Source organism: Anser anser (assembly GCF_964211835.1).
Source record: "Anser anser genome assembly, chromosome: 4".
Taxonomy (NCBI): domain Eukaryota; kingdom Metazoa; phylum Chordata; class Aves; order Anseriformes; family Anatidae; genus Anser; species Anser anser.
The window spans coordinates 5,191,742-5,214,894 of NC_139724.1; the positions used below are offsets into that span (position 1 = coordinate 5,191,742).

A 23,153-nucleotide genomic window follows, 5' to 3' on the forward strand; every position below is an offset into this window, starting at 1 on the left:
ACAGACCTGCTGCAGGTGAAGCATTTCACTCTGTTCCCTCAGACCAAGTCTGACACAAACTCATTATAAGCAGAGTGTCAAAGATGGTGAGATATAGTAGAGAAACAAGCAGTAGCCACTTCATAATTCAAAACTAAGAAAATAGAGGGAGGTTTTCTAAATGTACTTGTCCGTCCTGTTCATATACCTGAAATTAAAGAGTGACAGCACTGGCAAAATATAGAGGCAGCAGAGGCAGCTTTTGCTCTTTAACTCCATCTACCAACTGCCTTAAACTCACAGGACTCATGAAAAGAGGAGGTGAGAGGGGTGAAAACAGTGCATGTTAAAGCCCTAGTCATAACAGCAACAGGACAAACAAAAGCCATTTAACAATACATTTTTCACCCCCTATCTGCTGCATCACACTGCTACAAATATACAACAAAAATACTGTCCTATAGTTTACAGGCCTTTTGATGAAAGGAGAAATGATTATAATGTGATTTTAACTGAAAACACTATAGATTATCACTACAAATGCATATGTAAACAGATTTTTTTCGTGTTTCACTTTTAGCAACAAGTAACGAAAGCATAAGCTACATAATATCAGCCCAACACCTGCTGAGTAATACAACCTATTAAAACTGGATTAACTATTTTTATAAGTGTTATGGAAGATTAATCGAGGTAGCACTTATTTCAGCCCCAATTACAACACTGCTCTCGCACCTGCCCTAGTAGTTGCAATAGTTATATACGACTCAATGTACAATTACTTCCATAATTAACAGCTCTTTCCTGTGCATTATACACATCAATCAAGTTTTGAACAAACTGTGTTGCCTAAAACACATGTTCTAATAAGGCTTGCAGTGCTAAAGGATTTGTGCTTGATTTCACTACAAGAGGGTGTAGGGGGAGAATAGGAATAAACATTCATGACTTCTTGAAGTGTGTGTAAGGAAAAAACAAGGGTCAAGAGTTTGTCCTTAATGCAACAAGATGGAAGAAAGTGCTCATGCTTTCCTACAGCACCCTTCCCCACTACATTCCTCCACTCCCCCTCCAGAATCTCCTGTCAATATCTCAGTTTAACTAACACCACTCAGATGGAAGAGGGTTAAAGTGTTCAGTCTGAAACCAAAGATGTTGAAGCAAAAGTTTAAAATAAACTCTAAGTCCAAATTAAAGAAATAAAAATCAGAAACCACTTGTGGTAGCGTTCATACTGCAGAATAAAACTAAGCCAGACAGCTACTTATCTTGTTCAGACCATCCAACGACTAGAATGTGATGTACACTGGAAAGCATAAGCTGCCTATGATCTGTAGAATAATTATTCTTTTTAAAAAGAAACCCTATATATAAGTGAAAAATATTTTTAGAGCAAGAACTGTAATTATTTAGCTTTTTCAATAGAGCTTCTTTAGTCTAACTACTTTAGCTTTGGCATTTGACAAGCGTCATGCCTTGCCCTGTGACTGATCAGCTGAGGTGTAATTTTATTCATCTTTAACTTTTAGAAGCCAGTACAAGTTACTTTGACTTTTACCATAGATGAATACATTACTCCATCTTACTTTACACTGACCAGTACTACACCGAGGAAGTGACTTGGTCATAATTATGTCTACTTGCGCATATGAGAGCAGCTTATTCAATTTTTAGGAACTGCATAGATGAAACTAAAAACCATGGTTACCACAAAAAAAGCTACCCTCAGTTAAAAGGGCTTTCCATGCAGCTATATAGGTTGTGTAGTATTCAGTTTCAGTTGTTTGGTAAACACCACTAAAAACAATGAATTTTAGAAGCGTCTGCAAATTCAGGATCCAGTCACTGCAGGATACAGTAGTATACATCTGTAACACTCAGCTCTTCAGTAAGTTGTCTTCATACTGACATCTAAGTTTGCTGTGGCACCTTACGAGGAGCAGCGTCTTTAATACCCCTTGCTTCATAGCCAAAGGGGATGGCATGGCCCTTCCTCTCAAGACTGAAGTTCTTCATGGATGTTCACATATTTCTGGGAAAAACAGAACGCTGAAAAAAGTTTTTTTCCCCCCTCTCCATTTTAGTACCTGATTGCTTTTACTAGTAAACATAGGATTCTGACTACTTCAGTCAATGTTCCTTCTCACAGGACAGGAAGACACAGCTCTACTTTGGAGGACCAGCTTTAGCACGCTGGCATGTTTTCTACATCATGCAGAGTTGTTTTTTCAAACATTTTCCAAATCACTCATAGCTGTGTGCACAGTATACATCAGGACTGTAACAAAACCGTTCTGTGAAGATACAGCAGACTGAGCAGCTGCACTTCTCCGGTAACTGCAGCTGAAGAAGCATCTTAAGCCAGCCTCGCTACTTATCAAGTAAGGCCAAATTTTGTGCTCATAATGAGCCTCTACAAGACCAAGGTGGTATGCCAGAAGAGAGAAGTTAGTTCTTGTCAAATGACATACTCAAAACAATGTACAAAGTCAGACTGAAATCAAATGAAGACAAGTTTGTGTGTCCAAGAAAGGCACTGTAAAAGAAGGGTAAGTTACAACACTCTTACACAGCATCCTCACAGATTAGTACAGTATTATGAAAATAGGAAAAAAACTTGGGTAGGAATTTTGTCAGACTCCTAAAACACAGCAACTAAAAGATCACATTAACTTTTTAAGCTAAGTACAAGTACCAGTGTAAGATACTGATAGCTTCTATATACACTTGAAGCAGATAAGTTACCAAAAATACTAAGTACAAACTAATCCAAAATCGATCTATAGCAGTGAATTTCTCTCAACATTGAGCAACAAAAGTTGCCTTCAAAAATTCAGTTTAAGGGCTTATTTTTATATTGAAATTATAATGCATAAATTCAAACCAGAATAACTGGCAGAGGATCAGATGACAGAATCCTACAATACTACATCAAGTATGTTTTCAACACTGCTAAGACAGTAACACAGCATTCCAGCTTTTAAAGTGTCCTTTTGAGGCAGCAGCAATGATGGGAACAGTTTGCCTCAATACAGTCTGTGTTCAGTCTCAAACTGAAACATGGGCAGTGGCATTTGGCACTTTTATAAAGCATCTACAAACAGCAAGTGCTGTTTCCCATTTACAAGGTCGATGTGGGGGAAGGACAAGAATCAGATGAGCTGTAATTACTGTAGAAATTTATTAGAACTATCAACCAGATATACAATGTATCATGCCCTCCATAATTAAACAATTAACAGCTATGAGGTATGACCTTCGCTACTGTTGTTTCTCTTTACCAAATTTTGTTACTTTAAACAAGGAGAATCTGTATAACTGCTCCACTAGCCAACTGTTCAGCACTCCAGTAAGCAGAAGCAGGAACTTGGGTGTGTGCATAAGCAAACATTTTGTCACCGTTAGGTACAGTTCACATAACTTACTGTGAAAAGTGAGTCACTCATCACGCAGCAGCTTAAGATCTTAAGAGACTTAGTGTAGTCACACTATACTACGTATAGTTGTAGAAGTAACTCAAACTAATATTTGAACTCAAAAAACAGTAAAAAGCAGATGACTTCTACAGACACGGGTATTTTACTAAAGATATATTGGGGAGGTAATATGGCAAGAGATTTCTAACAACACTTCAGTAAGGAGAAAATATTACCTTCTACTGTGGCTTTAAGCTAGAGCTTACAGGACCTGTGTCGTAGACAATCTCTGCCAGAGGCTTGTTCTTGGAGGCTGGAGGGAATCCCATACTGATTGAGTTACAAAAGCCGTTTAATTTTATAGGTAGCCAAGACTTGAAAAAAAGCAACCAACCAAATTTAAGTTCTACTTAGAGGCAAGAGTGCCAGAGATTTGTGACTGAACTCAAGAGTTTGTTTTACAAATGCAAACTGCACCAAGTTTTGCAAGTCCTGATGGCGGTGTTGCAGAGAGAAGACTGAATAAGTGTGCCTAAAGCACATCTAAAACATACTAGCGTTTAAAACTTCCTTTTTGGAACATTTGTTCATGACTGTAGCAAGACTGACCTGGGCCTAAGATATCAGCAGAGACACTAAGCAAAACGATCTCCTCTCCCAAAACACCGGAAGTTACATAGATTTATCTGGACAAAATGCTTTACACAGAAGGAACAGGTAAGCCAGCCCCTGCAATTTCATTTTTCACCAAGAGCATTACTAATCGCCAGGGGAGTTTCTGGAAAGTAGTGATTACAAACTGCTGTAGGCAGCTTGTAAATTCTCAGATGGCGGATTAGAATGAATGATTTAAGAGATTTGTTAGCTTCCTGCTTTTGTTTTGCTCACTTTTCTTTGATTTCTTTCATGATGTCTGCCTCTTTTGCCATTAATGTTACTGTAATTGAAGGCATACACTGAACCACTACTTGTACTCCCAGCTTCTCTATTCAGCCATAACATGCTTGGGTTGTATCTAGGCAAGTGAATTCAACCCTACACATTTTATTTCAGTATTGCACATTTAGTACTGCTAAATCAAAAATAATTTTGAATGAATTTATTTTACGTTCACCCATTCTTAAGCAAGCATCCATAAATGCTCTGCGCCAGTTCAGTTTAAATCATTTAAGCTGATGCAACTTTCCAAAACATTCAGTGCTGTACCCAAGAGGCTTGGCACCTTTTCTCAAGGCCACACCAGGCCACTTTGTATCAGTAACCATAGACACAGAAACACTGCAAAGCCTTGCTTGAAGCTTACTGCATCGCCTAGAATTACGGGGAGATTGAGCCTAAGAAAGTCTCAATATATAGAGAAAACAATACTACAAGAGAGAGCAGCCAGAAGTTTAAAGTCAGCAGTATTAAGGCATTGCTTTGTGTGCCAGCAAAATTCACCCCCTGGAAGTTTCACAGTTCTACTGATAGCAGCAAGTGAGTTTCTGTTTACAAAGTCCATAAAGAATTAGTGGGATGTCCTTGAAGCAGACACTGCTGTGGCAAGTTAACCTACATAAACTGAGGGAAAGCAAGAGATCTGCAATTTTGTTCGGATGCCTTCAAGTGAACAGGATGTTCTTGGGAGTTACGCATCTGGGAAAGGGACAGTTATGCTGTTCAATATTACTTTATTTTTTACTATAATGCTGTCTTGCCTAAGCTTCATTACTGCAAGCAAGTTTTCCTCCAAGTAGTCATTCTGAAGAATTTCCTCCATGGAGGACTTACATCCAAGCAGTGTTTTATTACGAACCTTTCTATTTGCAATGATTAACTCAACAGCTTCAAAACCTCCAACAAGCTACTTAACTTCCTCATCCATAGAAGAGACTAAACTTTAATTTTCTCACATCATCAGGCTGCAAACAAGAGGACCCACAACTGATACTGCGTATTTTGAAAGGGACTTAGCACACAGTAAGACAGGAAGATTAACTCAGCTACAAGCACAGCCTCAAGGCACAGCAATTTCCTCGTTTCAGGCATATACTCTACCTAGAGGGCAGCAGGTTTTCCTGAAGCTGATTTGGTTTTATAAAGAGGTTCAGTCCTACTAGAATTCAATAAATATATGACAGACTTCCAAGCCCAACTATATCAGTAAGAAATACTTGACTCCCTGTATTACACATCCCCACACAGCAGCTATCTTGGGGAAGAGAAGTAGCGATAACATCAGCAGGTGCCCTGGTATGGGAGAGGCTTGCAGAGCCTTACTAAAACAGCAGGGTCCAGTATACAGTTAGGAGATGACATTGGAACAGGTGCAAGTGAGATGGACAGAGGGATCTGTGTTACACAAACCCTTCCCTTCAGCAGCTCGTAAGGTCCTCAGCATCTGCTGGGACAGTGGTGCCTGCGTGCCCGACACACTGAGCGTCCCGCAGCATCCTCTGGGACAGTGGTGCCCATGGTACAAACAATTCTCCCAGCAGACAGAGAGCTCTGGAGACAGTGGACCTAGTGTTGCACTAGTCTTCCCAGCATCTGCTCAGACTACTGCAATACCATACCCATACTAAATAAAAGTGTCACAGCATCCGTATTGTCCACTCCCCACAAATAATATCAAAGAACAACGTAGGCTGACAGCCTATCAAAATTAGAAAGCAAATCCAAATTAAAAAAAAAACACATGCAGTATTATTACAAATATCTGCATCTTCAAACCCAGTTTCTATACTGTGAAAGAAAGTCATGAAGAGTTATTTCTTTAAAAGCCTTCTTGCACATTCCCTGGTCCTTAGGAAGGGAGGAACTACTCCTTTTTTAAAGCCCATTACTTGTTTTAATAACTTTTTCTTTACTAATCCTTAAAAACAAAAATCAACACAATATTTTTCAGTCTTTGTACTTCAATTAGGTATACTAGCACATAGGATTCAAAGAATTAGCTGCTTTTTAGAATATAAAATACTTTACATGAAATCTTATTCTGCTCTTCTAGAGACATGGAGGTGATTTTTTTTTTTTTTTAATTTATACAGAAATATGAAGTCTTTCATAATACTGCATACATGACATAGTATTTCTGGTGTCTACCTAGAACAGACAGTTTTAATTCAGGGGGAAACTAGTTAGTTCATGAAAACGGGATTGTTAGACCCCAACAATGACTTCTGTATTTTATAGTTCCACAATCACAAAATGCTTTCATGATCCAGAAAACAGATGCTCAAAGTGCAAGCCATGCCTCATGATTTAAAATATAGGGGTACACAAAGTTACTCTGAATTCAGATTACCAGCCTCAGAGTAGAAGAAATTCTCTTTCCCCACTTCAAGTTCTCATTTCTCCATTGTGGGTATGTTCACCACAAGGACAGTACAGAAATCAATCTCATTAGGGACCATTGTCTACATCCTATTGTCATCACCTTACAATTTTACTCAAAGCCCCCCCCCCTTTGATTTTCGCACACATTACACATTGTACCCTTGAACAATGCTTTCCAGAAGGACAGAGACAATTGTGTTTTTCCTCTGTAATCACATTTTGATAACATTTTAATTGAAAACCAAAGTAAATCCTACCCAAAGGGAAAAAAAAAATGAAGCAATTGCACTGACCTCTAGTTAATCGAATCCTGGATCATTTAAGTCAAAATAAAAAAGTTACTGGCTTCACCCAAAAGTAACTAAGGCTATATGGTGTCAAAAAACACCCACCAACAAATAATAAACAAAAGCAACCTCATTAAAAACAAAACGCCAAACAACTTGGGTTTTAGACAAACCAATTAATAAATGCAACAGAGTAAAGCTTGCCAAAACTGCCGTGAGCCCCCTAGACTCAGAAAGGAGCACGAACAGAAACAGGTGTACATATGGCAGTACCACCCTGGAGCCATTCTCCTGGGTAACGAACAGCTACCCACTTCTACACAGTTAAGTAGCTTCAGGACAGATATTTAACTTGCTCAGGTCTTGTAAATAAAAAAAATAAAAGGATTAGAAAGGTTAAGCAGAACAACTGCTCACCTATACTGTGTTTTAGGATTTAAATGTTGCCAGAAGACTCATTTTCACACGGATTTTGAGCTAAATTCAAGCCAGAAGCTGTGCAAGGTAGTGGAAAAGTACCTCGTCCTAAGCAAAGAAGTTGAGCTGCACTTCAGAGTTTAAGGCTGGCTTCGATAAGCGGACATACGGCAGCGCACCTTTACACCGCGATGACCCTTAGCGCAACCCTTCACCCTCCAGAGCCTTAAGAGCAGCCTGGAAGCCTCCTGCTCAGCGCCCTGAGGGGCAGGCTCCTGCCCCCAGCCCGGGGGCACCACTTCAGCAGCGTGCCCCCCGCACACACACACACCCCTACCTGCCAGACAAACCCGGGCAGCGGCTGCTCTCCTTAACGACGCGGCCTCCTCAGCAGGAAAACGTCGCGGGCAGCCCGCCCACAGACCCCACGGGCGGGCGGCGTCGCCACCTGCACCCTCCCCTATCCCTTCCTCCGGAGGCTTCCCCGCAGCCTCGGCGGGCACCGGCGGCTCCCGGAACGGCCCCGCACTCGGCAGCGGCGCCGCCTCAGCGCCGGCGCTCCCCGGCCGCAGGGCGGCTCCGCGGCGGGGGCGGCGCTGGCTGCGGGCCGCCGCCGCCGGCCTCACGCTCCCCGGCCGCCCCCGCCATCGCCGCGCCGTGACTCACTCACCCCTGGCGAGGCGAGGCGGGGCCGGGCGAACCGGCGGGGCCGCCCGCAGCCGCCTAACGGCCGCCCCCGGCCGGTAACGGCAGCCCCTCGGTGCCGCCTCTGCGCGCGCGCGGCGGCAACGGCCATCGGTGTCCGTCCCCCCCCCGCCGCGTTCTCCTCAGCTCCCCTCAGCGCCGTGAGGCGGCACCGGGAGGCGGCTGGTGGTGCCCCCTCGGTCACACACAGTAACGTGTCTTTTCTCAAAATGCCTAAACAAATAAACACGGAGAGGTGCCAGAAGCACCTCGCTGCCCGTAACTGGTTACGGAGATGCACGCACATGCCTCATTCCACATACAGGGCTCTGCGGAATGGGGTTTGACTTGAAGATGTTATGCAAAGGGCAATGACTGACGGATGGAGGAAGGGTTAATGAGGAGGAGATGCAGCTGTGAGGGGAAATCGTTTCTACAGGCAAAGGCACACAGCAAGTCGTAGATAGAGGGTGCCCTCCCCACCCCCTTAAGTTCAAAAAAAGGTAAGAAGGGAGTTCTGGCCATTTTGCTAGTTAATTCAGATACAACAGCCACCTGAAACACTCTCCTTCCTCTGTTATTTCTCTAAACACTACTCTGAAGCACCCTGTCTGAGGGCAGAAGATACGACACAGCCAGCTCCGCTCAAGGCCCCTCACCCCACCTGCCCTACATCCCTGGCTCAGGCACAGGGCTCCTGGTGGCCTCAAGAGGCTCGCTCATGCAGAGCAGCTTGCAGGAGAGGGTCTGTCTGACATAACTCTTGTTTGCAGGAGTCTTGCTCCCAAAAGGTGGTCGCGACGTGAGTGGCATGTTCAGGAAGTCACAAAACTCAGCGAGGAGTTGGCAGCACACCTCTCTGTTACATTGCTTGGCCATAACAGGGTAACCTTCACAAAGCTCTCTTTGGATAGGAATAAGAAGGAAGAAAACTTCAAATGGAACAGTTTCATGAGGGAAAAGAAACCTCTTGCACACTAAAAGTCCACGGGGAGAACAACGTTCAGATCACGTCCCTCCCGTCCCCCAGCAGGGCGACGGGAGGGAGGGAAGAGAGGAGTTTTGAGGAGAAAGTTACTGTTTGCCTCAGCTGGAACAAACCCAGCATCTTTTTCATTACTGTTTATTTTTTTCTCCTCTTTCATGAGATCAGCAGGGATATTATTGGAAGCAGTAATTCTATAAACGAACACAGCCAGCCCGGGCATTAAAATTCTCTTTCTAAAGAGACACCCAGGCAGTTTTCAAAGGCAGCTGCTACCAGAACCCTGCTCAGAGCCATGCATGGTACAGAGCTAAATCTACAGAAGGGAGTTCATGGGGCCAGGCAGGAATAAGAACCACTTTGGAATTTCTAGTTCAAGTTAACTTTGCAGTTTATAGAAAGAGTAAACACCAGCACGAAAAGAGAAAGCCTACTTGTGTACCCAAGCTGTGGCAGACATTTACACAGGAATTAGATATACCAAACAGATACACAGCTCTTTCCTATCGAAGGAAGTTCTGGAACTACTGAAATACATGAATACGTATATACTCTATGCTAGGGTAACCCTGCACACTGCCTCTGCTGTTGTACTGTATGCCCTGGTTCTCACAGCAACCTCATGCCTCAGAAGGTACAAGCTAAGACTCCTACCTTGAAACAGGTGAAGCAACTCCTGAATGATTTGTTGTTCCCAACCAATTAGGAATAGATACACAAAAGCCAAGCACGTGTAAAATATCAGTGCTCAAAGAGATTCTTCAACAGCATTCACTCACAAAGGACTTAATAGAACTAAGTAAGTTGCATGGTTCTGGAATTAAACACCTTTCAGGGATGACAAGAGTTCTGTTTCCACCACTTCTTAAAAATTAGTTCACTAGTTCCCATTTATCAAGGGGATTAGAACGAGCAAAAACAAACAACAACAACAAAAACCTTTAGCTTGTAGGTTCACCATTAATAATATTATTATTTTTGTCAACCAAGCAAGTAGACCAAGAGATAACCCACGAGCAAGATTGTAAAACAAGTTTTTCCATTACTACTTACATCAGAGCTCAGAAGCACACCATACTGCCCAACAAATACGGCAAGAAGTAGTTATTTATCCATTACCATAGCTGGCACAACCAGAAGCTTAGAGAGCAAGCCCACCCCAACAAGCCAGGAAAGGCTGAACCCAAGCCCCACAAAGTAGCAGGTTACAAGGACAACCAACCACTCCTTTACTAATCACACAAGCTTCAGGGACTCCAACCACCTCCCAAGAGGACCCAGAAGCAAAGAGCCCCCCCAGAACTTACACACAAGCCCCAACTCCCTCCTGGCGCTGCCGGCCCGGCCGTCCCCGGCTTTCAAAGGAGGCGGCTGGTGGCCGCCGGGGGCGGGACCGCGACCGGCACCGGGACCGCTCCGCCCGCAGGTGTGGGACGGCCCCGGGGCGAATCCGGTGCGAATCCGGTTCGAGTCCGGTGGGGTCCGCCCGCTGCCCTCAGGCGGCGGGGAACGGCCTCTGTGCAATCCCCCTGGGAAAACTCAAATGCTGAAGCTTTGCTGCCCTGCTAAAGCTCATGGGAAAGTGAGGAATAAACTGATTTAGAGTACAGGGATTTTGTTAGAAAATAAAGCAATTGCTTAAACAAACAAGCCCACAACCTTTTATGCTTTCTTCTCAGTATTTCAGCTACAAAAGCAGAAAAAGACGTATCACAAAGTTACTCTTCCTTCGGACACTCCTGTGTTTTGTTTAGTTTCTGGTGTTTTGTTTCGGGGTTTTGTTTTGAGGGTGCTGTCTGCTTGTTTGGGTTCGGTGACGCTTTTAGTGTTCCGGCCATCTATTTAGAAGCTGTGAAATAAGAGGATTGTCTCACTTTCTTTAAACAAGTTTCCCCTATGACTGAAGCCAAAAATTGATTGTCTATCTAAAAATATGTGCATCCAAAATCACCAGCTCCGGCTTCAGGCCACTTTCTGTACACAATATCACTTGAAGACACACTTTTCTTGCATGAAAGAAGGCCTTGGAAGAAATAGTACGATTGCAGGTACTTACTTGATAAAGGGTGTAGAGGGGAAACAGGAGACTGAGGAAAAATAATTCTAGTTTATCTTCTGTATTTGCAAGTCAGAAGATCAAGATGTTTCTAGGAAACTGTGTCAAGCAGAAGCGTAGGAAATATTCTCAGCCTCTTTAGGAGAGAACATTTTTGGAAACAAACAGTAGATCAGAGGAATAATGCCAGGCAGCTGAAAAGGCTTATTAACGCTCTTCTCTAGCATCATAAGAATTTCTGGATATGACATTAAGTACATGAAAACTAGAAGAAGACTGTGTGGCTGTAACAACTACTGCTTAGTGAACAGGCAGCTCCATCAGCCCATTTTCTTTGATACTCAGCCCTATCTACTTTATCTTCTCATCATGCTTCAGAGTGGTTCTCCTCTCTAACTCCTCTGATCTCATCTTTTCCATATAAGTTTCTTTTCATTTCTCAGCCTTAGGATTTTACTTTTTTTCCGCAGGCCCATCTGAAGCAGAACAGTTTTGCTAAAGCTTTCACTGCTAGCAACCATCCTCTTTGACAAAAACTAAAAAATACTGGTTTTGTTTGTTTGTTTTTCCCCACAGTAATGCAAAACAAAAAGCCTCTACATTTTAATACAAACTAGCGGTAGCTGAACACGGGAGTTGCTATATGGTCTCTTTTTGTCCGCATGTGTGTGGTTTTTCTATGAAGGGCAAATTGATCTTATTCAACTAGGAAAGGAGAAAAAGAAAAGAGGGAAATGGAAGTAAGACTGAAAGGTGAATGAGCAATCCAAATGTGCTAAGCTTTACCACACTCCATTGAAGTATACAAGCTGTGTAATTTTTATCTCATTATCTTACGTCTAAGGATTCTATTAGTATGAAGATTATTTTTTTTCAGTAAAAATTATTTTTAAACCCCAGCAGCTGACACAATTGCATGAGGGACAACTGGCCTACTTAAAAAGATGTGACTGCTCTTATCAGCTGAGTGTAAACCCAGTATGAAACACACAGTGAGAACTATCATACTAGGGCACCCTATCTAATGTGCTGCCCTGGCTCTGATAGCAGGCAATGCAAGAAGCTTCAGAAGTGGTACAGTAATATTCTAGCTGCTTATCTATTCTAGCAGCTTATCTGCTTACTTTGAAAGGTACGCAATTTTTGTTTTCTTTCTGATAGCAAACCAGATTTTTTTTTTTCCTTTTAAATAAAAGGACCAACAACCACCTTAATGAAGTTATGCACTGAACAGCAGAAGATTGCTGCTCTTTATTGTTATTTTGTGTGTGTGTGTAGAGTGTGATGCTCCTCAAAATGTAAGATGTTAACCCAATCCTATGCCCATTTCTCCAATAATTTTAAATGATGTGGGGGGAAATACTGGAAGATATACAAACACTCTGCAATGAAATCTTACTATTAGTTTGGGCAGACCTGTAGAATCTAATCTGAAAGTGAAGTAACGGCTAAAGACATTGTGACAGATATCCTTCAAGTGAGTGAGTCATGAATTGCAGAGATATGAAGAAGCAAAAGACAGAGCTGACTCATTTATCAGTTCTGAATTTCAAATATGACATGCTTCTTTTGATGTTATTCTATGGATTAACAGGCCTTTAACATGTCTTCTTTTGCAGAGGATTCAAAAGATATGTGAATTTAGTGAAAAGATGCACGAAAGCCTTTGTTCCATCATATCTGAAACATACCAGAAGTACTTTTGAGCTTATTCTTACGTAGAATCAAAATGCCCTCATTCTACTTACAAAAAGTCATGGCCAAGAGATTTGGCGTAAAGGCCCCAGCCAAGAAAAAGTTGATTAATGGATGAGCTTCTAGACCGAAAAAAACCCTTCCTGAAGAGTCTCTATGCCAATTGGTGTGTATCATCACACAGATGTGACTAGATGGCTTATGGTGGGCATGAAGCCAAAGTAAAGGGATCTGGGTAGTGTTATGTCCTGACAAATGTACGTTTACTGTCGTAAAAACGTGTTCTAAAGTGTCTTTTCCTTTGATTCATATTTTTAAATCGTTTTCAAGGAGGATGCAGACAGGGTGAGTCATAATACAGGGAGAAGGGTTCTTCCTATAATCTGATGAGAAAAAAGACCAAGAGTAAATTAGTTTGAGAAGAGGGGCAGATCTTAGAAGAGATGACGGGGCTGACGGTGTTCCATGAAGCCTCTCAATGGAAAACACCATAGCAAAATCTTGACTTCAGGTACTGCAAGTCGATATTTAGGCAGACTTTTGGGATGTCTTCATTGTGAAGAGGGGAGATTCTTGTTCTTCTCCTATAAATAAATCACAAGGAGGCATAAATGGAGATGTCTCCAGGGCTGCACACACCAGGAAAGATAGTAGAAAGTACAATGGCAATGGAAGACTGTTCTGCAAGCTGAAGCTGATGGGCCTATTGCATCCAGTATTAATCTAATCAATACTGATAAATTATGCGTGGAGCTGAATTCGCATTGTGCCAATTCAGAGATTGGCATAAAAAGTATGAAAGTATGAAAGATCTACAGGGTGATAGGCTTTGAAGAAGGAACCTCATTGGAACAAGAAATATGAGGATTCTTAGCTGCCTTTCACAGTGTGAAGAAAGTTAAAGCACATTATGCTTTGATTGGAGATAGTGCTCCTTTCTGACTCAGCAATAATTTATGGCAACACTGCTGATTGGTAACCACTGTGAGAAAGTGCTGGCATCCACAGGCCTGACAATAATACGCTTAGTGAGTTATTGATCAACTGTAGTCAATGAAAAGAAGCTTTTTAACATGTTTCCTTGAACCAAAGTAAGCCTCTTTTCAGTAAGGATAAAAGAGTTATGTTTTACATACCATAAGGGTGGTTGTGTTTCTTTTTTTTTTTTTAAGTGTTAATGACAGTTTTATATATTTTTAGTGTTTTCAATCCAACTTGAAAGATTAATGTGTAATGGATATTCAGTTGATTGTTCTAAGTATTCGGTTATTAATAATATAATGTTCAGTATTTTTTATCCATATACATCCAGGCTTGTTTTTAGAAAGGAAGGTATGTACAATTATCTGAGTTATAAAATTAAAACAAGAATGTACAGTGGTGACTTCTCCAAGATTCGGCTGCACATCAGTAACGGGAGGAGGATTCCTGACTTCAGATCACTGATCTGTATACTGCAAGCCAAGGTCACACCATTTTCTATCAGTGGGAAGTCTAGAGTGTCTAGAATAAATAAATCTTGAAAATTCAAAATAAGCCCTGAATGCAAACATAGTAGTAGCACAGGGAGTGACTGTGTAAGCCCTTGCAAAGATTCAAGATCAGACCTCTGGTATACAAAACAACAGAAGGAACCTCAGAATCAGAAAGTGCTGGAAAAATCCTTTTAACATGACCATACTAAAACATTGTTCGAAGAATGCTACAGAAGGAAAGAAGGTCACATAAGCCCACAGTGTTATGCTAAATTTCATTAGCCTGCCAAAAAAAACCCAAATCAAACAACAAAAACCAGCCAACCAAACAACTGTATAGACTATTAGGAACGCTGTATGTCTAGTGTTTATCTTGGGATTTTTAAATAGAAGATGAACTCTATTTCTAGGTCTTCATTGTGACATTGGGCAAGTTGCTTCTAACTATATTTTATGCGTGTTCACTGGTTTTTGACAATGCAGTTACAAGGGACCTGAGATCAGCCTCCTCTGTCAAATATTTGGGGGATTTGGGATCGTATTTTGAAACCCTCAAAAAAGGTCAAACGTATATAAAAATGCTCTCATTTATCTTTTATAAATCTTTTTCTTAATCTACAGAAATTAACTGTGTATGAAAAGCTGCAGAGACCTCTTTACATTCCAACAATATATCCCCTACAGTTTCTAAAAAAATAAATAATCTTGACATCCCTCATACTAAGTAACAATAGCAGTAATAAGAGGAAAAATGTGGACTAACCCATAGTTCCTTTAGCTATTTAAATATTTCATAGGTTTCCATTTGAAAACTCATGTTGTTCAGGTGTTGCACGTGTTTCCTAAAATTCTATTGACAGAAGCACTGAAAAAGCGGAGATTCACCTTGCTAATGACCTCTGGTTTTGGCAAGATAATAAGTATGAGGAAAAGAGAAGATCTGTTCTCACTGTAAACAGGAAAAGAGGCTTTATAACAGCAGCATTTGCTAGCACCTCTAAAATTAACTCTGGGTCAAGCTTTCCATGATAAATGCTTATTTTAGAGTTAATACAGAGCAGCTGAGCCTATAAACACATGAAAAAATATATTTCAAACTAGTCAGTTTGGGAACTAAGTTTTAAAATAGTACACGTGGAAACAAAAATATAAATTTATACTGAGCATTCATTTCCTATTATAAATTGTCTGGCCTGCAGTATTTCCACCTCTTCCTGTGATTGAAATGTAAGGTAATTTAGGGCACAGACAGATAACTGCAAATCCTAGCAGAGCTTAGGTTAGGGGGCACCCCTGGCGATCATGCAGTGCAACCCTTTATCAAAGCAGGGCTAAATTCAAGCCTCTGTCAGGTTGCTTAGGGCTGTCCAGTCAAGTTTTGAACATCTCCAATGATGTAGATTCCATAACTTTTTTGGTCAAGGAGTACCACTGTTTAATCACTTCAATAGGATATTTTTCTCCTTTTATCTATTTGGCACTTCCCTCTCCAAATTCTAACTGCCCCTGTGAAAATGTTTATCACTGTTGACCATAAAATTGTGTTAGACAATATAAAGAATATTGTCAGGAAGTTAAAACTGAGAAAAAAGCTCTGATAGACATTTTTGACATTTTATAACTGTTGCGTTGTCTTATTAAAGTTGAAAATACTTGTTTGGATTCCATGGTTTCCTGAAGTGGTCACACATCAAACAGCAAGAGAAAATCTTAGTGAATGGAAAAAAAAGACACTGAAAGCAAGTATACACAAAGCTGTGTGCATTTAGTGTATAATTTGCATACAGGTAGTACAGGGAGAGAAAGGCAATTTACCTTCTAAAATTGTTCAGTTTTAGCAGTTATTATATACATTATAAATGTGATCGGTAAGGAGGTTTGCTGGACTTAGGCAAGTTTCTCAAGTTTTATCAGTTGTTGAAAATGTTCTCATCTCTAAAAAGTAGATGCAGCGTAAAGGTAAAAATACTTCCATTCTGCATTTTTTACCCTCAACTAAATTGACAGTATAGTTTCTGAAGGAAAAAAAAGAAGATTCCCATCTGCAGAGAACAAACAATGCTCCTAGTGCTGATGTCTGTTTCCATATTTTTTTTTCTAAATTATCAACTTTAGCCTTTACTGCAAGAGCATGGGTGGCTGAATCAACCCAAACTTGTCTTAGAGAGTAGAAATCCTCCTTCCGCCCACCACTTTTGGCCAGTGTAGGAAATTACATGCTGACCTCTTCTGTCCTCCTGCCCCCGTGTTTTTGTGCTGACAGGAACAGTGCCACAACTGTATGTCCATTAGGGCTTCGGATACTACAGCCCTACAGCTATGTTGTGCCACAGTGCCTGTAAAAGGGGGCTCCTGAGATGCAAATCTTCTTATATTGATATAGAAACAGCACAGAAAACAGAAAGTTAGAAAATGTAGGAAATTATTTCTCCCTAATATTCAAGAAACAACATTCAACACTCTTATATGCATTGCACATAACTATCTTAGTTGAAGGTGGTTTAGCACACTGCGGTACTAGAGATAACACATTTTGTAATAGCTCAAGTGAGATATAAGGAACTTCTTGAAGGTCTATCAGACTACGGCAGTGTAAACTGAAGACTTCTCTAGTCTTTTGATATCTCATGTTTTAAAATATTTTACAGTTGTTATAATGGAAAAAAAAAAAAGTGGGATTCTTTATTTTGGCACATTGGAAGGTGCATTTTCTGCCCTTAGCATAGGAGTTTCCAATGGCAATTTCTGTGGTATGTGCAGTGCTCTTGGTCAGTGAGCCATTCCAAAATCGTGCACAATGCTGCACAGGGACGAAAGCTGGCACTGCCAGAAGTAGCCTGCCTTCGTTGCTGCTGGTTCCACAGCCTCTGATACCTCTGAACCCCAAGCACTGAAAAGAAAGTTAAAAAATACCTTCCAAAGCCATACACTTCTCCCATGACTTTGCAAACGAAACTATTCAGCGTGAAGAGAAGTGGGGTTGGGCTTTTTTTATTTTTCCCTCTGCTGTAGATAACAGGAAGAGTTGAAATTGAAAAATGATTCTAAAGGACATTTTTAAGTTTTAAAGGAAAAAGAACAAGTTAGACACATCACTAAATCCTAACAGTAGCTGCCTAGGTTTTAAAGCCCTGTACAGGAGGGTGCTGAGTCATTCTAACATTATACAGAGCAGTCCCCCATAAGGGTAGCTGGAGAACATTGGTTTTAATCCAGACTATAAAATGCACTAGAGAATCTCTCCGGAGCAGAGGGAGTGGAGGAATGTAGTTTAAAACACTGAGAGCAGGCAGGGTCAAACAAAAGTGTAGGTGCATATTATTTTGTTATTTAAATTTTAACAATAATGGCCAGACCTAGGAAGGGTACATTTGTATTATACTCCACATATTGGACATCACACAAACTGTTTACCCTGAGGGTAAATCCTGTGTTAATTCATCACTGAAAACAAGTTTGCAAACAAAGAACTAGCAGAACCTGTCAGACTTGGAGAGTCTGGCAAAATTTATGTTTTGATTATAAACTACGCGTAACTTCTAAATATTTATTTTCTCCAAAATTAAAGATGGAAAAGAAGACACATTTTATGTTACTTTTAGAACCAGGCAAATCTTGGCTGCTCTGTTATCTTGTACTGGAGGGTGGCAAACTCTGCGTATACATATTCTAGAAAGCAATTTTGAGGTTCCACAGTAAAAACCACAAATGCTGGGTTTATGGAAGATGTTGCTGTTTACAGCAACCAACCACTTTCACTGGTTTCTGTCCACTTTTTGAGGTTAAGCATCTAGATTCCAGTTAGATATTAATGCCAATTAAAATTTCAGGTTAAACACCAGGGCATCGATGTACTGTAGATTTCCCTCAGTTCTGTTCATGTAAATTGCGTCAGGTACATAACTTAATTCTGAAATGCAGAACTTTCAAATCTGATCCAAATCATTATAGATGGAGCCAACTATAATAATTTACATCAATATCAGCTTCTGAAGCTTACCTATAACAGATGAAGACCGATTTGTATTTTGCAGAACTTGGATGTTCACAGACAAATGCATTTCTATTAGAAACCATAGAGCCAAATGAGCATAAGCCAAATAAATAACAGCACTTCCTGATGTATGATTTTTATTTGTGCATAATAAGTTCCTAAAAGCAGGAATATGATAAAATATGTATCAAAAACCCTGCTGCCCCCATCTTGGATACACAGGTTCTAACTATCAACATTGCTCCTTATTTTAGCTTATCCTATTTTTTCCCAGCAGAAACTTTCAGCAGTTAGAGATTTTGTACACATTTAAAATAGAAATGAATCCTGAGAAAAGAATACCTATTATCGTTACCTATGCTGAGCACTGAAAAGCAACACTTGTGTTTTTTTCAGTTGCTTTTGGTTTTTGTTTTTGTTTTCTTTTTGGTTTTGGTTTTGGTTTTCTTTTTGGGGGTATCTGACTTTGTAATTAGAAGAAATGTAAAAGAACTAAGAATCACTCTTACCTACCAAATTAATGGATAGCTTGTATGATTTAAAGAAAATAATCTGTATTGAATCAGTGTATATGTTTGCAATTTGTTTTTTGAAAAGAACAGCATGGCGTTTTGCAATAGCTGGCGTATACAGTAGTGGGTATGTTTTATATCTGTATTGATCCTTTATAGTGTCTCATAAAAGAAGTCTGTAAATTATTCATATCTAAAACAAATTAGATGCTGGAAAAAAAGCTCTACTGAAATCCATTTTAAGGGCAGCAGAACTCTTAAGTCAGCTGGCTCAGCTGCAGTGATTTCTAACAATCATTCAGTTGCTAATAATACCTTAATCACCATGTAAAAACTACCCTCAGACACTGAATATAAAAGCACTGGTGAAAAGTAAGTTTAGGTAACAGGCCTCAGAAGGCACTTCAGTGGGATATCTGTTTGCCCCAGAAATGCTGGCCTGTTTCTATTGCTCCAGGGCAGGAAACAAAACCATGTGAATATTAAATGACCAATCCTAGATGTTTGATACTAGCACACTTCAACACATTGCATAGTATCTTACCACATATATATTCCTCTGAACTGGGTCTGTGCTATAAAGCAACTTACTGAAATGGTCCAGGTTTGCAGTTTTCAAGAGGAATGGAGTCAGGCCTTCTATGAACACCCTGAAACAATCCTGCCAAAGCTACTATTCTTCTTGGACTCCTTAGTGTATCAGTGCGGAAACTAAAATGAGTTTGTAAAGTGATCGTCTGAATAATTGGATGAATATGTAAACATCTTGTTTATGGAAAACATATACATACAAGAAGCAGTACTATTCACTGGATACACGGGTTATGACTAGAGTAGTGGGGAAGGAAAAGTAACTGACAGCTCAAGGCTAGGCATAAGCAACTGTTACAGTCTCACACTTTTGACTAAGAGATTACCACACACATGCATATAAATAACTAGTATAGGTTTTTTGTTGTTGTTGTTGTTGTTGTTTTTGTTTCATGAGTGCTTCTTGGCCTGTCATGCAAGGCACCAAGCAGCCAACAGGCACAGCGCTGCTGTCTTAGGCTGAGGCCTTCCTGAGTGGCACATAAGCTAGCTAACTAGTAGGACTGTTGTAGCACAAGAACTCTGCCAGCAAGTTGTCCAAATATTTACTTACCTTAACAGGCAGATTTTACAGCTGGCGCTGAACTGCATGCTGCCATGGCTACGCTGCTTCCAGTAGCTGAGCTAGTTCATTTGAATGTAGCTCTTGTTTCTCTTCAAAACACCATAGACAGTCTATGGCTTGAGTTACCGATATATATACACATATAGATATTTCTGTTTACCTTCCATAGCATATAAAATATTGGAGGATTTGGCTATGTATATCAAACTTTGCATATAAAACACATAAAACACAATTACTCCATGACAACTGTGAAGGGATTACATGCTAAAGCATATGAAACCAGCTGGATTTAAAGGTGTTTCTCAAGAAGCCTTAACTCCATTAACTTCTCAGGAAACACTCAAGGCATTCCAAGACTTTCAATTGTGTTATGGGGAGTCTTTTGGAGGTTAGAGTCTGCAAGTAAAACCTGCGGTTTTTGTTTTGTTTTGTTTTTAATGTACATTCTTGTAATGAATTTCTCCACGTCTAGCATAACCTTTCCTACATTTAACACACTACAAGTCATGTTACTACAAGTAAAGGTGTGCTGTTGAATCAGTAAATTGATTAGATACTGGAAAATGGAGTTCAGTTTAGACTGTTTGGTTTCAGATTGCTACTCTGTACCAAATCCAGATATATTTACTCACCCTCCATTTCAGTGAAGCACGTCTGAAAAGACCTGTAAAGAGAAGGAGTCTAATAAAACCTATCTCAATAAATACAATAGAAACCCAACTGTTTTCTGTTGTCCCATAAACTCCAAAGGATTAAGTTATTTTTAAAGCTGTGTTCCAAAATTGTTAATCTTTGTATGACAGAGATGCAGACAAGTTTCAGATGATGAAATTCATTTTGATTGGTTTAGCTTTTTAGAACTTTGGTTGGTAATTTATATACATCACGTAGACTTTCTTTAGCTGATCTAAAAAGACAGAAATTAACATACCCACCAAAAAAAAAAAAAACAACAGTTTTGATAAATCATTTCTCTTCTCTTCCTTATAGCTGTAGAAGACTAGACCACTTAGTTCTGATGTATAAACAACTAAAATTAAATGAGATGAAGCTAACCCTATTAGACCATATGGACTTCTCTGAAGAACATGTTAAAGGTAGTTTATTTTTTGTGTCCTGAAAGAGGCAATGAGGTACAGCTTGAAGTTAAAATAGTCGGACCCTGAAATTAGTGAACAGTAACAAACAAATTTTCACTTCAAATTTAGTGAGATTTTTCCTTCCTAATCTGTAGCACTCACTCAATTTTTGGTACATTTTGGGAGGAGACCTATGATCTGGATTGCTGTCAATGGTGTTTTTTGAAGAACCAATGCAAAGCCTTTCTCTTGACTGTTATTCAAGTGGTGAAGCCTGCACATACACACCACTTAATGTTTTGGTTGCTCTGATGACCAAGTCAAGAAGCTTTTAGACAGTAGTTTTTGGAGGAGTATTAAATGAAATTCCAAAAAAGCCACCTTCTTTGGGCATCTAACAAGGAACATTTATAGATATAAGGATTTTTTTTTTTCCTGAAGCCTTTCTTTCTACTTTATAGAGCATCTTATTTCTTCTAACTTCATTGCTACCATTACAAAAGTTCAAATATTCTTCAACAATTTTAGGCAGTGAACTGATATGCTGTATTAGTAACATGCCATAATTACATTAAGCCAGTTTTGAGTCTAATATATGGTGTAGGGAAAGCAATGCAATGGGAAAATTATTACATGCTCTTCCTTTGAACCTTAGAGGTGAGAACATCGAGGGGTATGATGAATCCTATAGCACGTATAAGGCCCAAATACCCACACTTATGCCCCTGGGTAGTCTCAGTAAATTGCTCAAGTAACTGTAGTTGGCTTTGTGGTTTTAACTGGTTTAGCATTTCTCCCTTCTTGTCTAAAATTACAGAAGGCACAAATTGTGTATTCTTTGCTAACTGCAACTTTCCATTGCAGAAGCACTGAAATTCAGGTTGGCTTGCCTATAAATATTGACTTTCAAAAAATGTTTGTGGTGTGTTCACACAAAGAACACTTTACAGCTTCAGTTATCCCACTTCATACAGCATGCCTGGAGCACACACCTAGCAATACTGCTGCACACCTATCCATAATGCATTAGGATTAAGACTAATTCTTAGGTGCATAATACTTTAATGAACAACTGCCAGAACTGTTTAAAATGAAACAACTTAGCTTCTATTAATATTAGGAAGAAATTATTACACAGCACTATGGAATTATATGCACTAAGAATCCCATCCACCACATAGTACCCACCTGATAGAAAGACTTGAAATGCACTGTTAGCACATTTCTGTAGAGACAAGGGTTCAAGCAGGCATTGCCAACCCAGTGTGGTTCCTACCATAATTAAAATATTATCATTTAATGGCAAAATATTTTTGTTCTTGTTCCAAGAACACACCACTGCAATACAGTTGTTAAACCAAATGTTTTCTTTTAGCTTTCCTCAAAACCGTAGTGGCCAAACTACACGGACTTTAGTGGATTCTGTTCAAGCTTTCTTATATAAACTGAATGGCTTTCTTGTAAGTGTAGCAAAGAAGAGAAGCTGCATTACATAGTAAAAATCAATGTAGTATGTCTACCTGCAACTTTGCTTAGGGTGGGAACATCACAGAGAAGTACAGAAGAGATATACTTTGGAAAAACAGATTAAAACACATGGCAAGCAATAGAAATGGACAGATTCCTAACTCAAAATAAAGTAAAATAAAATAAAATAAAATAAAATAAAATAAAATAAAATAAAATAAAATAAAATAAAATAAAATAAAATTAGGTCTTCAGAAATAATTCCATCAGCTGCAGTTATAGAATCTAGTTTTGGAAGGCATGAGATGTAGATGATGGAGAATTTAAATAAGGAAATCATCCTAATCCTAAGTATTGCTTTGTTATATCATTTGGCTAAATTAAATCATCTGTACCAACAGCTGCTTTCTGTGCACTCCCTAATGAGCACAAATAACAATATTAATCTGTCTTCTTTTGTTTTGTTTTGTTTATTTAATGGGATCCAATGTCAAAATCATTATTTTTTTAAAATCTTGCTAGAATCATAGGAAAAACATTCAGTGGGAGGAAAATAATTAAGGAGAAAATAGGCATATGAGATCAAAGATTTCCTTCCCCCCCCCCCAAAATAGATTAAAAGCAGGTCTT

At 39.7% G+C, this 23,153-nt stretch overlaps 1 protein-coding gene across 4 annotated transcripts in view; it reads right to left on the reverse strand.

Moving 5' to 3' along the window:
- The window catches only part of SGMS2 (sphingomyelin synthase 2), a 42,875-nt gene extending 32,325 nt beyond the window's left edge, over window positions 1-10,550 (reverse strand). The window contains exon 1 of one of the 4 annotated variants that reach the window (XM_083833434.1): window positions 10,394-10,550. The gene's annotated coding sequence lies outside the window, so the exon portion shown is untranslated. Of the gene's footprint in view, window positions 1-7,754; window positions 8,005-8,087; window positions 8,212-10,139; window positions 10,293-10,393 lie in introns of those variants that run through there. The other 3 variants (XM_083833435.1, XM_083833436.1, XM_083833433.1) reach the window with 3 other exon arrangements.
- Window positions 10,551-23,153: the final 12,603 nt, after the last annotated feature.